Source organism: Dipteris shenzhenensis, chromosome 22 (genome assembly GCF_047967505.1).
Source record: "Dipteris shenzhenensis isolate YYH24624 ecotype China chromosome 22, Dip_SZ_1.0, whole genome shotgun sequence".
NCBI lineage: Eukaryota > Viridiplantae > Streptophyta > Polypodiopsida > Gleicheniales > Dipteridaceae > Dipteris > Dipteris shenzhenensis.
The window spans coordinates 51108429-51121502 of record NC_141617.1 but is presented as its reverse complement, the minus strand read 5'-3'; the positions used below and the strand labels follow the sequence as shown (position 1 = coordinate 51121502).

The 13074-nt window shown below is 42.3% G+C and overlaps 1 protein-coding gene across 3 annotated transcripts in view; it reads left to right on the top strand.

The window, feature by feature from the left end:
* The window catches only part of LOC147888257 (DDT domain-containing protein DDR4-like), a 74905-nt gene extending 67851 nt beyond the window's left edge, over positions 1-7054 (top strand). For 2 of the 3 annotated variants that reach the window (XR_015543147.1, XM_087393828.1), the window contains exon 12: positions 6277-7054. The gene's annotated coding sequence lies outside the window, so the exon portion shown is untranslated. The remainder of the gene's footprint in view (positions 1-6276) is intronic. The other variant, XR_015543148.1, reaches the window with a different exon arrangement.
* Positions 7055-13074: the final 6020 nt, after the last annotated feature.

The following is a 13074-nucleotide window of genomic DNA, read 5'->3' as shown; positions in this document are numbered from 1 at the left end:
ATACGAGATATTTTTGCAGCCCACTAGAGAGCCATCACTGTACCAGGATTTGGTTTCGTCCCAGCACCTAGATAGATTGATTGATATGATTATGATTATGATTATGATTATGATTTTGTTAGCATAGATTAGTACTCAGCAAGGGTCCTAGCGTACCCTTTGCTTCAGCCCATTGAGGCTTGTATGAGTTCGCTTTTCTGTGCACTTTGTCCCATAGACCCATGAGGTCTCCCGTGGATGTTAATATATCTTTCTTTCTTTCTTTCTTTCTTTCTCTGGAATAAACCTACACTTAAGTATCTTTTTGAGTGATACAATTGATGCCATTTTCATCCCATTCAACTTGCGGTATCCCCTTCTTGAGGCATGTGATTTTTTCGTCTCCTTTGTACCCCTCCTCATCATTGACACATCCAAGGCAATCCACAGAGAGAGAGAGAGAGAGAGAGAGAGAGAGAGAGAGAGAGATTATTAAAATCTTTGAAAGACCGATGGGTCTATGAGACTGTGAAACCTTGGTACAATCAAGCTGTGAGGGTGAAGCTACTAAACGAGCATCCACACCAATGCATAATGTAAAAATAATGTAGAATGATTGTTCTAAGTACTAAGTACAACATAGTCATGTTGGTGATTGAACTACAAATCAGTCACATCATCATCATCATCCTCATTAGGACATCCTAGATGGATGAGGCACTAGAGGCAGGAAATTGGCGATAGAGTGTTGTCGGCCACTTGACGGGCCCTGATGGTGAACATGGAGGTGATATCCCCGAGTGTAATCTGTGCGTCTACCGTCTGTCTGAGTTGTTGAGTCATTGGCTCTGAGTCCCGATCATGTCGAGGTCTCGTCTCGGGGGGGGGGGGGGGGGTCCAGGAGATATGGTTGAAAGAATTCCGTGATAGAGCTCTGGGAGGGGTCTGCCAAGGAAGAAGTCTGCTCCTGTCTCTGTGATCGAAGTATCCTCTCGTGGTGCCTAACTACCTCATGAATGAAGCTTGCCAATTATCTCTGATCTGGATAGGAGAGGAATCGGGACATAGCCCCATAACTATCTTTGAAGAGACAATAGAAACGCATGCGGATCTCATAATAGATTGGACACCTGAAGATGAAGCGCTCCTCTGTCTCAACCTCCTGCATATCGCATAATGTGCATAAGCGCCTCTCCCTAAGTAGACGCTTTGCCCTGCCGCTCTCTATACGAAGTCTATGTGAAGAGACTCAGAACTGCCCAATAGAGATTCTCAATGAGTGGGGTAAGTGGATCCAGGTGTACCCTGGTGGATCAATGAAACCCTCATCTGTGATACGTAAGCAGTGATCCGTGTAGAAGCTAAGCTTCATTGGGAGTTCGCTCGGTGCCACCAACCAGGTCCGAAATGTGTGTAGCTGTAAGAGATCCTCACGGATCACTTGGTTGACATTGTGTGACATGAGGGGGGAGAAAGGAGCATCCAAATTGTACTGGAAGGGAAGGAGTCTCTTCATGTGGAGTCCCAACCTCTCAAACCATCTCTCTATGCGTGCATACCAGCATCTCTGGTCACCTCCTGCTGAGAGTGTCATAGAGGAAGACAATGCCAACCATGGCAGCCTCCTGCGTCCGGAAGGGTAATCCCCATACTCTCTGACTCGGTACTGATATGTGATAACCTAAAATGCAGCATCTAGCTATAGTGGAGATGACCCAAACTCAGCCTATATGATCTGGTGAGAAACTGGTGGCTTACTGCAAATCATCCGTGATAGCATGAGCACCTGTAGTCGCTCCACCCGTGCCCACTCTATATCGGATAGATTTGGCCCCCAACAAGAGCTGCCATACATGCCCGCTGGGCGGACCAAGGAGTCATACATCAGCTCCTTGGTCTGTGGATCCTGGAAGTGTGAGCAGAAGCACTGCCTCTCTGGTCTGGCCAATGATGCGTATCCTCTGCCCAAGGGTGCTTGCATCATGGGTCTTATAGTGAAGATGGGCTCAGGGAAGACAACCCCCAGATATGTATATGATGAAACTATATGAATAGGTGACCCATCAAATGTGAACTGCTCTTGGCGCATGACGGCTCGAGATGTATTGAAGATCATAACCTTGGTTTTACCCAGGTTGACCTTCAAATCATGGGAGTTGTGAGCTGCTGCCTCCCCTTCTCTCCTCTCTCAGCCAGCCCCCTCTCCCACTCCCTCACCCTCGCTGCCCCCCCTCTCCCTCCCCTTGCTACTCCTCTCCCTCTTGCCTCGCCAGCCCCCTCTCCCTCCTCCCTCACCCTCCCGCTCCCCTTTCTCCTCCCCGCCCTCCCTCTCCTCCACCCGCCAGCCCCCCCCCCCCCCCCCCCTCCTCCACCCCTGCCCCCTCCCACCCTCTCCCTCCCTGCCCCCTCCTTTCCTCTCCCCCGCCCACCCTCTCCCTCCCTGCCAGCCCCCTCCCTTCCTCCCTCACCCTCTCCCTCCTCGCCAGCCCCCTCTCCCTCCTCCCTCACCCTCCCGCTCCCCTTCCTTCTCCCTGCCCTCCCTCTCCTCCACCCGCCAGCCCCCCCGCCCCCTCCTCCCCCGCCCACCCTCTCCGCCCCGCCTGCCTACCCGCCTTCCCTCTCCCCCTTGGCAGCCCCCTCCCCTGCGCGCCGCTCCCTCCTTTCCTCTCCCCCGCCCACCCTCTCCCTCCTAGCTAGGCCCCTCCCCCCCCCGCCCCCTCCCTTCCTAACCCGCAGCTCCCCTCCGCCTCCCCGTGCCTCCTCTCCCCCGCCCCCCTCCTCCACCCCACTGCTGAATCCTTGCCTCCTCTCTTCCTCTTCCTCTCTATCCTACCCTCTCATGTTCTCCTTCCTCCAGCGCCCGTGTTCCAGAGCGTCCTGAGCAGCAGTTTCACGGACGAAACTTTTTCAGTGTTGAATCGGCCTTTTCACATCGATTGGTGAATGGATCCCTACTCAGCCAATCTTCATCCACTTCCACCGGCGGCGAGATCCGTCATTTTTTCAGAAGACAAGTTGCAGCAGCTCAAGAAAGATGTGGAACTAGAGGGCTCCACATCACTTTTTGCCCACATCTTTGAGTCACATCCTTCCAGATCACAGGATGCTGGCGACGTTACCAGGAGATCTCTCCCCACATCTCAGAGATATTCGACTTTTGGAACGTGGTTTCTTCCAAGTGGTTTTTGACTCCCACGAGTCCACAGCCCTTGTTCTCAAAGCTAATCCTTTGGCTTTGGGTTCGAGAATGATTTTTCTTTTGCCCTACACCTTGGGCTTCGATCCAATCGAGGAGGACAGCCAAGTCACGTCACTGTTCATTAGATTTCCTGGTCTTCTTTTGGTCTATCATCTACTTCTTGCCACTATCGGAGCCACATTCGGAGTGGTCACTGAGATCCCCCCCCTTCCTGACATGCCTTCTTCCTCGGCAAAAGCAGTCAGAGCGGATGGGGTGCCTCGAGTTAGGGTCATTGTCTCGAGAAAAAGACCTAAGAGGTCTTCTGGTGCAGCTCCTTCACGTACTACCCTGACTCCACCTCCCCAGTGCCCTATACCACGCACTCCAGGACCACCAGGAGCAGCAGGGCGCCCTGCTTCACGCACTCCAGGATCACCAGGGGCAATAGGGCGCCTAAAGCCCGCAGCACACCCAGTATCACGATGGAGAGTGATCAGAGCGGCTCCCTTACCTCAGGAGGAGACCTTTGATCCGGTTCAGATAGACGCCATCTAGAGTCTAGAGGTAGATGTTGCTGCAGCCCCAGACACTACAGTTCCACATCAGGAGAGGTCTTTAGATGCACCAGTATCAGCCCCAGTCACTTTGGTTTTTGATCATGAGGGGGCTACCGATACTTCTTTCCCACAGAGTGTTCCTGCCACAGTCAGGACGACCGAGGGAATGCATGCATAGATGAGGACTCCAGATTCCTCTTCAGCCCAGCCACAGGCCTCCTCAGTCCCCAGCTCTAGTTCTGTTGATAGAGGCCTGTCAGGTTCTTCTCCTCCATCTTCCACGAGTGCAGGTCTTCTTCACACTCCTCGGCCAGACCTGCTTCTCAAGAACTCTTTTTCGGCATTGGTAGATTCGGTGACTTTCATGGATGATGAGGAGTTTGTACCCTCCACCTTAGGGGTCCCGGTCATTGGGATTCCTTTTGATAGGGCCTCTCCCTCAACAGGTGTGGGGATCCTTTCACCTGTTGAGTTTCCTGTCCTCAGCAGGAGTGTTTCGGCCCAGGGGAAGCTGGTCTCCTCTACTAAGTCGGGTAAGCATCCTTCTATCGATGAGGATAGTCAGCTGGAATATACAGGGCCTAGGCGGAGCTCCACACCATCGCCGTAGGCAGCTGATCCGGAATCAGCTTCATCTAGGTGTCATTGGAGGTGCTATTGATATCCTTTTTATCCAGGAACACACATTGGATGCCAGTGATTGCTCTAAGTTTGGCAAACTTCTTTCAGGACATACCTTCTGGTCGCCTGCTATGGGCACAAGGGGAGGTACTTGCATTTCGGTCTCTCCTTCTATTCTACCCTTGGATAGGCATCCATGTTACCACCCTCATCAAGCTTCAAATCTTTCAATTGCTTGCGGAGATAGGCAACCCTCCCCTCATTCCGCACGTGATACAAAGATGCAAGCTGATCCCATGCTTGCTTAGCTGTCTTGCAAGACCGAATATGAGGAAGAATAATCCGTTTCACTGAAAGAGCAATCAAGGCATGTGCTTTGGTATCACGACCATCCCATTGAATTTGCTCCTGTGAAGGAGGCAAAGCACCTGGTGCAGGAGGTGCAGATGTCCTAGCAGTAGCATTATAACCATCACCTGAAAAAGCAGAGACTATAGGTGTATCACCAGAAGTAGCAGTGGGTGTAGGCCTGGTCTTAGAACCTGAAACAATATGCCATAGATTCTTGGCAACCAAGCATGTCCCATCATGTATGACCACGTGGGATTATTGGTGCTATCAAGCTTGTCATGAGCCCCAATCAGCCCAAACAGCTCAATCCAATTCTTGACTTCAGTCTTGTTCGATTCTGGATCCACATCGGAGGTATACTGGTTTGGTTGCAATGGAGGTATCTGCAACTACACCGGTCCCATGTGCAAACATTGCTGCACTCAATTTAGGCATGTCCACATCCAACGTAAACATCCTGCCCTTCTTCTTCCCTTTTGCTATCAAGCAACCATTGTTGCACTCAATTTAGGCATGTCCACATCCAACATAAACATCCTGCCCTTCTTCTTGCAGGCATAAGCTTTGAAGCTTGGGAAGATTTCCCAAGGCATCACGAGGCCTTTCCAAAATGCAAATGAAGCAGAAATTGGAAAGAGCCAATGCAACAACAGCTTACCCAATGATGTAGCCCGAAAGGACAGCAATGATAGGGTTTGAATGCGAGCAAATGAGGGCTGGAAATGAGAATTACAGCAAAAGAAGTGCTCTTACGAGGAGGAGAGCACTTAGAAATGAGGAGAGAGTGATCCAATGGAGGGATACTCGCAGCCCGAGGCAAAGATAGCCAAATGACAGACCACACCATTGCTTTGCGTAGCTTGGGGCTTTTATAATGTTAGGTATCCCACTTCAGGTCATAGGACTTCGAGGAGGTTGAGACGAGGATGTCTTGGTCTTTGATGTTCACCCTGGGGGCAGGTTATTAAGGTCCAAGGATGAGGATCTTTTGTAGGTGTCGTTTTTAAGCTTGTTAGGGTTGTTCACAACTTGGTTAATGAGAAAAACCAATGAGGTCTGACAATCAATTTTATGGGCCTTACTGACAGCAATACGTATGGAGTCTTAATTGGATTGTCTACAACAGGATACACTGGAATGTTCCCAACAATTATGGCTCACAGCTCCCTGCAGGGTTGACAAGGGGCTTGCATTTTAATTTTTATTCTCTTGCTCAATTTTGGCTGTAATTATGGCGTATGCTTTTTCTCTGTAAGTCTTTGATGAAGTATGTGGGTACTTTGTAAATTCATACTTTCCAAATAACGTTGTCATGTCTTCTCTTCTATTCTCAACTCTGTGGTAAAAGCCTACTGCTGGATTACGAGGGAAAAAGGCTTATTTTTGTTTTGTTTTGCTTACGCTGGGCTGCAATTGTGTCCAATGCTTGTCCTCTTGTATGTATTTGAGGAATTGTGTGGTCCCATCTTTGGACCCTATAAGATTTAGTTTTCAAATTATAGTGTCATGTCTTGCATTCAATTTAACTCTCTAGATTACTTTGTAGTAAAGCTGACTGCTCACTTATTCTGTTCTTATTATCCACAGGACTAGATACAATGGTGGTAATGTCTCTGCTTATTATTCCCAGGACTACATACAAGGTTGGCACTGATGCGGCTGGACCCTAGTTCTTAGAGTCAGGTGAGCATGCAGAATCATGCTCTCTCTGAGAGGAGAAATCTTCCAAATAATACCAGGCAAGAGAAAGGGGAATTGTTCCTTGCAGCTGCTTTAAGGTAAACAAAACTTGACTAGGTGATTGCATAGTCAAATGAAAATGCAGTGAACTTTAATGATGCCAATAGTAAGTATATATGATATGCGAGGGCAGAAGGCGATGCAAGAGAATTAACATTGAAAGTTTCTGTTCTCATTGGGCAAGGTTAGGAATGATGTTACAAAATGAGGTATATACTATATAGGAGTTCAGAAATTTATCAGCCCAGTAGTACCTGTCAAAGAATTTGAACACAAGTAAATATATAAGATAGAGTGAATGTTGTTGAATGTCAAGTGATGATTATAAGCTGGAAGACTGCAGTACCTCAAGCAGAAACTGTCAAATGTTTAGAGGAAGTCCGCAGAAAACTGCATCATGATAACAAACAGCATGGGAGTGCTCTAATATTGTACATGCTCTAGGAATATGTAAATAAGGTAACCTGCTCGATTTTGGTCGCACAGGGCCGTTGGTCATGAGTTTTTTTTTTTTTGGGGTGTAAATGCATGCCCTTGGATAGGGTAGAATAAAAGAGAGATGTAACATGGAGCTGCTAGGGCTAAAGTGAGTAAAAGAGAAAGCAACTTGTATTTGCCCTTAATCTTTGGAGTGTATGTATGTCTTTTGGTTAGATATCAAAATTTTGATAAACAATTCAGAGTGATGGTTGGGTAGCACGCCCAGTCTCCACCCTCTAAATACCAAGCTTACTTTTTTTGTTGCGATTGTTTTAATGGGGTTCACTATCCACCTATGTTACATTATACACCTAATGCACTTGCAAGCAGTGATCACATGTGTTACTATCGTAGGCCAGCAAAGTTCTTTGTATGATAGAGGAGTATGTTTGCCAATGTGAGGGGTTTGCAAGGTAACTTTGGCATGTTTGTAAAGGCCAGAAACCAGTGTGGAAGTTATCTTGATTTGTCAACCTAGCTGCTTAGTAACAGCTGTGGAAATGCTTGAATGGACAAACTCATGTAGGTGTGCTAGAAAAGAATAGGCTCTTGGGATTTTTAGATAGTTATGAGGCTCTCTTATCCCATAATCCCTGAGTGTATAATGCATGATGGCTAAGAGAGGAGACTGCATGTCACAAATTGCTTATTACTTCTAGAAGCTACAAGGAATTGTTGCAAAAATAGTAGTTAACCATCGTTTCTTAAAATTTGTCACTTTATCTGCAATATTATCCAAATAATTGGATGGTTCTCTTGTGCTAACAAAATAAGCAAACATATGGCTCATCATGTTTTCTTGCATGTCATCAAAACAAGGTTAACCGTTGTTTTAAAGCTCAAGGATGAAGAAAATAGTGACTAGGTGGTGGTTTTTTTGTAATGGAAGCTAAGAAATAGTAACACGAGCACCATTGCTGCATTTTTGCTAAGAGATTATGGCAATCAGTTAGCTTTTATTTTTCGGCCATTATACAGGAGCCAAGTAGTTGCTCTTTGAAGATGCTCATAAAGAGGAATTGGATATTGGTAAGTATTTTCAACGATGCCAACAAGATAGTTGCAGTGTAACCCATAAACGCGTTTCGAGCAAGCAAAACACTTACAAACGTTTTTAGATGAAATGTTTCACTGAAATGGGTGAAACGCCAGTGCATTGGGCAAATGCCCAGTACAGATTGTCACCTATGTCTTGACTCTTTTGAGAGTGCTCAATGTGTATATGTGTATTTGAGAGCTCTTTTCAAAGAGAGAGGAAGAATTTGAAGATAATTATTTATGTTTTATATATAATTCATATAAAATACATAAAAACCCCGTTTCTAGACGAAACACGTGGCAAATTCTTAGGGATTGTTGGACAAGGGTCAGGCATAAAATGCAAAAATTTTACGTGAGTAGCAACAAGGGTTTGTTGGTCAGGGATAAAATGCAAAAATTAGACATTGCTTCATTTTTAGATCCTAACATTATATCTGCAAATGGTTGGCAAGTTGATATATTTGATGACATTGACATGACTATGTAGGCTTAGAACATGTGAGCTAGTACATAGAGAAGCCATGTAACCACCATTGAAATGGCATGAAGTAGATTTTTTGATACCTTAGTGTGGCAACTAACCATAAGCTTTGATATTGAAAAGAGGGCTTATATGTTGAACCATAGCTCATACGATTTTGTGATGTAGGTTGGGAGATGGCCCTAAATGTAGATTTATTTCAAGATACACATTCATGCAGAATTCTCATTCTGTCTTGGTCGAACAAGTAGCAAGAAACCATGGCAATAAAGGTTAAGTATATCAAACTTGTCGAGTGTGCGTGTCAACCATTTGACTTCAATGGCTCGTAGAGGATCTAGGAGCAGTTTAAGTTAGTAATGCTATTTTAATTTAACCAGATTGCCATCGTGTTGGCCAAGAACTAGGCGATCATGAAAGTTTGAAACACAGATATATTCACTACTATTTCATCCAACATCATGTAGAAGAAGGTATTGGCTAGCTAGTCAACTAATTGTTTCATGATTAGGCTATAGATTTTTGCCTCGTGGAAAGTTTAAAGAATCTAAACCCTATCTACCTCTATGTGATATATAGACCATCTAATAATGGAGAGTGTTTAAAGTGTGGGTCATTGGTTGGTCATACTCGCAGGTACATATGCTAGCACGTGTTTTGGTATGTATGTTGTATATGGGATAGAGAGATAGGAGTCAGTGTGAATATTCTTAATGGGCCCTTTGAAGGTTTAGTAGAAATAATATCATTTTTTATTTTATGTAAGAGATAGTGTACATTCCATATAGCTAAGAGAGGTGTGATATCCTCTTTCTTTAGTGTGCAAAGTCTATGCGTTGTCTCCTCACAACATAGAGGAGATGATCCCACTTAGGCACTAAGAATGCACTTTCTAGGTCAAATATAGTTAATAAGGTGCTTAAGCTTGTTAAAAAGCATAGCACTTGTGTCTCCTCTAGATTAATATGCTACTTAATAAGGCACTTTTTTTTTTTTCAACATAGTCCTTTTCCATTTTACGTACGTATCACCAACGGGCATCCTCGATGTACTTCATGTGCTCCAAATGTAGGTGCAGAAGAGAAGTAGAAATGTGATCCAATTTTACATTCAATAACAAGATACCTGAAGAGATTCATGAAACGTGATCCAGTTTTACATTTAAATAATAAACCAAATCCTCAAATGACTGAGGAGTTTGAAATGTAACAATGGTGCTATGATTGTGACTAGCCTTGATGAAAAATGTGTAGAAAATAACGCGCTTGATCAAACTGTTCCACCAATTCCACATGCATTTTTCACTCATTCTTGAGGATGGAGCCTCTAAATCTAGTGTGAAAAGGAGGAGGAATTTATAATTGGTTCAAACAAATTGATTTATTAGCCTGTATTCGATCAACATGCATAAAACAAGGTGAAATGAGGATGCTAAACATCATGGAGGAGGTTGCAAGTTTTCATGTGTTTGAACTTGTCCATGGGTATGTTGTAATGTAAGATCCAAAGAGGTAGTTGTGTAGCATTTGTTGGAGAATAGGGGTGAGAGACAACATAATGCTTAGGGTTTTCCCATGCATCCTTTTTAGATCTCTATAGATCGAAGTACAATGCAATCTACTCTATCTCAACACTCCCTTGTAAATTGTATTGTATATAAATCACAAAAGTATGCACATGAAGTTCTAGTTAGCCATCAGTTCCTCCTCCCAAGATGTAGCTAAATTTTGCAAACCATATTGATGCCAAAAATAGTTGATTTTTTCAAGGTTGATGAAGAAATGTGCAATTTGTTTTTGTGTTAGAACATGAATATCGTTGAGAACCTTTCTCTAATGAATTAAGGTTGGTGGTTGAAAGACGTATGCATCACAATAAATGGATATTGGCATTTATTGTGGTGAAAGTGGAGAGGGAGCAAGGCTACTTCCATAGCCATGGTTGAAAGGAGAAAAAGTTGTACACAATTGGGGAATTCATGATTGAGAATGAAGGTAAGGAGGCGCAAATAGCAATGGTAAGAGCAAAGTCACAAAGGAGTGTAATCTAGAATGCTTAGAAGCATATGCTATGGATATAGAAGATAAATTACTCATAGCAATGAATATTGTGTTGATAGCTACAAGTGATACCATAAGAGAGGCAACACAGATGTCGGTGGATGAAGAGGAGCCAAAAAGGCATCTCCAAAGGGATCGTTGGAAACCAAGAAGGATAAAGGAAAATTCAAGGGGAGCCTACTCATCAGTCAATGGAATCATAGGGGCAATGGTTGAATCACTGAAAGGAAAGAAATCAAAGAACTAATTGTAGGTTCACAAGAAGAGACAAAGATATTACAAAACAATTAAGTGTAAGGGTCATTTGTGTAGTAGATTGAAGCAAATAGTTGTTCCCCATTGTCATAGTATGTAAGAAGAATTCAAAGTTGAGGGTGTGCGTGACTTTAGAAAGTTGAATGAATAGACTATCAAATATTCTTTTCCACTACCCTTCACTGATAGTATCCTAGATAAAGTATTAAGACAAAACTTGTATTAGTTAAATGGATGAGTATAGTGGGAATAACTTGAAGAAGATAGGGGAAAGACCACTTACATTACAAAATGGGGGGAATAGTCAAGAAAAGTGATGCCATTCACGTTGAAAAATGCAAAAATAACATTTTAGAGGTTCATGGTGGAGACATTCCAGGAATATATTGAAAAATATAGGGGCTAGATCTCATAGGTCTATTCATAATCACTACTCATTCAAGTGGGAATAAGTACATCATGGCAACAAATAACTGTCACTAAATGGGCTAATGCAAACGCTTTAGAGGAGGACATGTCACAAAGCACAAGAATGTATTATTTGTATGAAAGTATCTTATGCAGGTTTGGATGCCCGATTGAAATCATGTCAAATCAAGGGATTCACTTCTTCAATTCGATGATACAAATCATGATGATCACTAAGTATCCAAAGCTGAATGGTTAAGTGGAGGCCATGAGTAAGGTGCTCTAGCACATCCTCGGCAAGGCATAAACAAAACTCACAACTAGATCCGGGTTTGTAGCTGTATTGAGCTAGAATATATATAAATGAATTTAGTGCTATTTTGTAAAAATTGTTAAATAATATTTTCCATCTTCACTTGATTGTTAAAGTGAATTTAGAACTTAGATTTATGTAAACTTGCAATTTGAGAAGAATTAATTATGATATGAAGAAGAGCACTATAATAGTAGAATTTTTTGAAATACACTATAATATTATTATAAGAGTAACAATACATGAAAATTTATCTAGTATACCTAAAAGTAGTTATTATTGGAATTGTTATAAATAGAGTTATATATCACTAAAAACATGACGTTTTTATAAGCATTTTTTAATAACAGTTCATACATGAATTATTTTATGTGTATTGAAAAAAAGTAGTATTGCTTTGAAAACGAAAAAAATTGAGTAATATATGTTATGAATTAAGAGTCCTTCAAGAGTATGATTTAACTATAGTTTGAAATAGGAAGTCCTTTACATGTATTGAAAATGGGCTTCTACTTAAATATACTAGATTATGTCTCTATTTTTTAGAAAGTAAAATTTTTTTGTAGATGCTGGATTTCCACTGAGGTTATTGTAGCCATATTTCGAGTTGGTTGTGTTGAGTTCTGTTATGTATTTCTCTTCGAGTGTATCCGCTTTGCTTTTAAAGTTTGTGGTGGCTAGGATTTCTGTTTTGAAGTTCGAGTGGAACGGTTTGTACCTGTTAACATCATGTTTCAATTTTAATGGAGGACTGGTTTGGTGTTGTGCTATCCGTTTTTCAAGATTTCTAGTTTGTCCAATATATCTTTTTTCTGTAGCAATACATAGAATAGAATATATGTAATATGGGCCTTTTGTGCCTTTTTCTTTGTCTTCTTCGCGATTTCCTATTTGAAATAGCAAAATGAAGTATGATGAGTTTTTCTTGTGTGTTAGAAGATGAAGTTTGTATGTATTTTAAGATATGGAGTCAAGAATGTACCTGTAGGGGGCTGAAATATATTATTCTTTGGTGGAGTCGGGAAAAACTCAAAATGTTTGCCATATGCTTCTTTTGCAAAATTTAAATCAATAATGGAAGTTATACCTTCTATGGTAAATGGCAATTCTTTTGCTTTTTTTTAATAATCTATTTGGAACATGTTGTTGAACTCCGCTAGTATGACATTTCCAGTCTTACGATCTATTTTGATGAGTTTCGGCTAAGCTTACATTGTAGCCAAAGTTAGAAGTTCAAGGCAATAAGCTGAAATTCCTTCTGAGTGCTTATTTATTATAGCTTGTGCTTCTATTCTCAACATCATTGGAGTAATGATATCGTCCTCTTCTGTGATTTTTCGAATTATGTACTTAGTTAGACCTGCATTATGTTTGAATTGATATTATGTATATGTTATTTATTGTATTTTTAAAATTTAAATTTTAATAAATTTTTATAAATAAAATTGGGTTACTAACCGTTTGCTCTCATGTCTTTGTCCCCATGTTCTGCCTTCCATTGTTATACTTCATGTTGATTGTTATTCGTGAAATCCCTAAGGTCTTGCAGTGTGCTCCATCCATAAATGTATTCATTTGGTTCCTTTCCAGCCATGTTTGCAAGACGC